The sequence below is a fragment of the Trachypithecus francoisi genome, unplaced genomic scaffold, assembly GCF_009764315.1.
Source record: "Trachypithecus francoisi isolate TF-2019V2 unplaced genomic scaffold, Tfra_2.0 Lachesis_group10, whole genome shotgun sequence".
Taxonomy (NCBI): domain Eukaryota; kingdom Metazoa; phylum Chordata; class Mammalia; order Primates; family Cercopithecidae; genus Trachypithecus; species Trachypithecus francoisi.
In genome coordinates this window covers 86,353,796-86,359,144 of record NW_022681455.1, presented here as the reverse complement: position 1 = coordinate 86,359,144, position 5,349 = coordinate 86,353,796, and the positions used below count along the sequence as shown (strand labels likewise).

Below are 5,349 nucleotides of genomic sequence, written 5' to 3'. Positions count from 1 at the left end.
AACTGAGAAAGCAAATTTTCAAAAGCGTCAAATACAAATAAATAAAGATAAATTTCATATACAATATGTGAATTAAATATAAAATTAGGCTGAGTTGAGAGAACTAGTGAACTGGATTAGTGAACCGGAATTTTGAGCAGAATGAATATAACAAATAAAAGAGAAACAAAATAATAGCAAAATGAATGTAATTATACATATATTATATATAATGGAATGACAAAAAATAAAGCACAATTATTTCACTTGAATTCATACAAATAATAAATCACACTAATAAAATATTTACCAACTTCAAAAATTAAAAGCCAGGCATGAACATGGATACATAGCTAGCATATTTTTAATAAATAAGGATAAACTAAATTACCTGCAGAACTGGCTGTGCACAGTGGCTCGTGCCTGTGATCCCAGCACTTTGGGAGGCTGAGGCATGTGGATCACCTGAGTTCAGGAGTTCAATACCAGGCTGGTCAACATGGTGAAACCCCATCTCTACTAAAAATACAAAAATTAACTGGGCATTGTGGTGCATGCCTGTAGTCCCAGCTACTCGGGAGGCTAAGGCAGGAGAATTGCTTGAACCCGGGAGGCAGAGATTGCAGTGAGCCAAGATGGCACCACTGCACTCCAGCCTGAGAGACAAATTTTATTTGCCAATGGGAGCATCTTAAGTGTACACTTCACGAAGATAGAAAAGTTGTCTTATATAAAGTTTAGGGAATCAAAATTCAAGATAAGGAACTTGTGGACACAGGGGACTATGATGGTGGACAAGGAACTAAAGACTTGGTGAAAGAGACCAAATGAAATCTACAGGCAGGCAGCCCGGGCGGCGCCTTGAGCCTAGTTAGAAGTTGACCCTACAGGCAGACAGCCCGGGCGGCGCCTTGAGCCTAGTTAAAAGTTGACGCCGGACCTAACCGATAATGTTATCTATAGATTTCAGATGTTGTATAGACAAGCAATGTGAAAGTCCCTGTCTTGTTCTTTTTCTGTTCTAATTACTAGTGCTTGCCATATATCTCTCAACTTCCTGAGCCCAGTATAAACATATCCCACCATATGTCTCCCCTCCATATATCCTCAACTTCCTGGGCTCATCCCACCATATGTCTCCTACCATATATCTTTCAATTCAAAGACTACCATATATCTCAACTTTAGAAGGACACCACCTGGAAAATTCCCGATAAGAACACAGCCGTTTGTGAGAGCGCAGGAACCAATAAAAAAACTGCTAAATGTATAAACTTAAAATGTTAACCAATTGTAATGCTGTAACCTAGAGAATTCCCTCGTTCCTCTGCAACTTTACAAGTCCTGTTTACATTAGGCTATAAAAGGCAAGCGCACGCATTGTTCAGGGCCCTCCTGTATGTTGTGGAACGGAGGGACCAAGTTCAAACTTGCATTAAAGATCCTTGCCGCTTGGCTTTGACTCTGGACTCTGGTGGTCTTTTTCGGGGAACAAACAGTCTGGGCATAACATCGGCAGCATAGATTTCAAAAGTATTTAGATGAATAAAAGTGTAATCAAATTGTGGGGAAAAGAAAGAGATCAGATTGTTACTGTGTCTATGTAGAAAAGGAGGACATAAGAAACTTCATTTTTATCTGTAGTAAGAAAAATTGTTTGTTTTGAGATGCTGTTAACCTGTAACTTTAGTCCCAACCCTGTGCTCACAGAAACATGTGCAGTAATGAATCAAAGTTTAATGGATTTAGGGCTGTGTAGGATGTGCCTTGTTAACAATATGTTTGCAGGCAGTATGCTTGTTAAAATCATTGCCATTCTCCATTCTCAGTTAACCAGGGACACAATGCACTGCGGAGAGCCACAGAGACCTCTGCCTGAGAAAGCCTGGGTATTGTCCAAGGTTTCCCCTCACTGAGACGGCCTGAGATATGGCCTCATGGGAAAGGAAAGACCTTACCATCCCCCATCCCAACACCCACAAAGGGTCTGTGCTGAGGAGTAGTGAAAGAAGGAGGCCTCTTTGTGAAAGAGATCAGGCACATTCCTCAGTCCTGGGCCCAGTACCAACACCATATATCTCTCAATTTCCTGGGCCCAGTACAACACCATATATCTCTCAATTTCCTGGGCCAGTACAAACACCATATATCTCCCATATCTCTCAACTTCCTGAGCCCAGTACAAACACGTCCAACCATATATCTCAACTTTAGAAAAACACCACCTGGAAAAATCCCTGATAACGACACAGCCGTTTGTAGTTTTACTGAAAGCACGGGAACCAATAGATCACCGCTAAATGAATAACTTAATATGTTAACCAATTGTAATGCTGTAACCTAAAGAATTCCCTTGTTCCTCTGTAACCTTACAAGTCCTATTTACATCGGGCTATAAAAAGCCAGCGCACGCATTGTTCGGGGCCCTCTTGTATGTTGTGGAACAGGGGGACCAAGTTCGAACTTGCAGTAAAGATCCTTGCCGCTTGGCTTTGACTCTGGACTCTGGTGGTCTTCGGGGAATAAAGGGTCTGGGCATAACATTTGCAGTTGACATAAGAGGAAGTCTACTGTCTCCTGTTTGTCCCTGGGAATGGAATGTCTTGGTGTAAAGCTGACCATTCCCATTGGTTCTATTCTGAGATAGGAGAAAACCGCCCTGTGGCTGGAGGCGAGATATGCTGGCAGCAATACTGCTCTATTTCCCTTTGCTACACTGAGATGTTTGGGTAAAGAGAAACATAAATCTAGCCTACGTGCACATCCAGGCACAGTACCTTTCCTTGAACTTATTCATGATACAGACTCCTTTGCTCACATGTTTCTCTGCTGACCTTCTGCCCACCTGTTGCCCTGCTACACTCCCCTAAGATAGTAAAAAGAATCATCAATACATACTGAGGGAACTCAGAGGCCGGCACCAGTGTGGGTGCCCCGTATGCTGAGCGCCAGTCCCGTGGGCCCACTGTTCTTTCTCTATACTTTGTATCTTATTTCTTTATCAGTCTCTCATCCCACCTGATGAGAAATACCCACAGGTGTGGAGGGGCTGACCCTCTTCATCAAATTATGTATCAAATCATCTGTTTCTTGAATAATTTGATGTCAAAATCTATTTTCAGATAGTTATTTTCATAATTTAAATAAAATCTGTGATATGTATTTTGCACATTATGGAAAATTTTGATTATTCTTTTATCAGAACTAATTAGTATGAAAGGGCTAACAGTGGAATAGAAATTACCCATAGGCCTCTGGATGCCCATGATGACTGAGTCACAAGCCCATAACAGGGTTGAGGAGGATGAGATGATGTGGTCGATCCAGTGCATGACCACAAAGCAACTCACCAGCAGCAGGATGGTCTGGGTGGCCCTTTTCTCTGGGGAGGCTCCTGGAGACAGGCTGGTGCTATGAAGGTACTGGGATCGTCTCTGATGCTTGGACAAGAGAATCACCATGTATGCACTTGAGAGCAACATGATTGCGACAAAGAAGACATTTGTAAGCAATGGCAGCATGAAAGACAGGCTCCGGATGATGTAGCTTATGGAAGAAAGTGAGCAGTATTTACTGATACACATCGGTCTTTATCCCATTAGAAGCCACAGTGGAGGAGAGCAGGTTACTACTGAGAGACAAACTGAGAACCCATAGGAAGAAAAAGAGTGAAAGATGTAACCTGTGAACTTCTGTTTAATCTTTGCAGACCAGGAGGTGCCAGGGCTGATGGTGACGGCATGCAGCATGCTCAGGAGGCAGGTGGTGCCGATGGAGAGGTCCCTCATCACCCTGTTCATGTGGAAAAGCATCTTACACTTGAAGTCAGTCTGAAAATTCAGTGACTCAAAAATGTCTTCAGACACAAGAACACAATGGTGAGCAGCATCACGATATGGACAAAGGCCAAGTGACTGGTAGGTCAGTAGGCTTAAGCCTGTGATCCACAAGAACTGTGAACACATGGAAGAAAAGGAGGAAGGCATTGGCTGAGACTCCAATACCAGCTTGGGAAAAGAAGACATTTTTAATGATAATATAGGTAGCAAGTGTGTTCATCTTCATCGAAAATAGGAAACATTTTATGTATCTGAAACAAAAAGAAATAAAACTCCTGCATCAATGTTTATTCCATAGTAAAAATTATCACCAGCATGATTTTAATTCCAATCATTTATCTTGATTAATCTTGAGTAGCTCATATTTCTTAAAAATATGGTCTGGAAATGATTTTATACACCCAATTGTTAATACAATGCATCAAGGACTCACATGTGAACAATTAAGAGGTATAAATAGTCACATTGTCCTGTACTGCCTAAGAATCATTCGTTTAGAAAACTTTAAGTTTTTACTTTCTTTTATTCAATGTTAACGACAAATAGTGAGTGCATGTAAAAATAAATCACGTGTGTTTCTGCAAGTGAACTGAAGTACATTTTATGCTAATAGAGGAAGAATAACCAAAAACATCTTGGAAAAAATGACCCATTAAGTTCTAATTTCATCATCTCTGTCTTCCATTTTAGGAACATATAGACACCAGAAGGCAGTAATCCTACTCAATACAGAAAACATTAACTTATGAATTCAAACATTTAAATTAAAATATACTTGTCACTTTTTGTAAATACATGTCTTACTGAGCTATAGAAGATTCAAAAATTTCTGAGAAAAAGTAGAGTTATGGCCAGGAGCGGTGGCTTACACCTGTTATCCCAGCATTTTGGGAGGCCGAGGTGGGCAGATCACCTGAGGTCGGGAGTTCAAGACCAGCCTGACCAATATGGAGAAAACCCATCTCTACTAAAAATACAAAATTAGTCCAGTGTGGTGGCGCATGCCTGTAATCCCAGCTACTTGGGAGGCTGAGGCAGAAGAATTGCTTGAAACCATGAGGTAAAACCATGCAGCAGAGGTTGCAGTGAGCTGAGATTGCACCATTATACTCCAGCCTGGGCAACAAGAGTGAAATTCCTTCTAAAAGAAAAAAAAAAGAGTTACTCAATTTTAAGGTTAATTTTTATAATGAGGAAATGCTGTCATTCCACTTTGCAAACTATTATTCTCTCAACACTAAACAGTCTTATAAAAGCTAATACATATAACATTTTATTAGTTTTAGACCATAAAACACAAAATATTAAACTGAATTTAAGAAAATATTTGGACCAGGTGTGGTGGCTCATGACTGTAATCCCAGCGTTTTGGGAGGCTGAGGCTGGCAGATCACAAGGTCAAGAGTTTGAGACTAACTTGGCCAACATGGTGAAACCCCGTCTTTACTAAAAATATAAAAATTAGTTGGGCAATGTGGCAGGCACCTGTAATCTCGGCTACTCGGGAGGCTGAGAGAGAGGAATCCCTTGA

General features: G+C 40.9%; 1 pseudogene; it reads right to left on the bottom strand.

Moving 5' to 3' along the window:
* Nucleotides 1-3,053: 3,053 nt before the first annotated feature.
* On the bottom strand, nt 3,054-3,868 carry LOC117088586 (annotated as a pseudogene).
* Between the last annotated feature and the right edge of the window lie 1,481 nt (nt 3,869-5,349).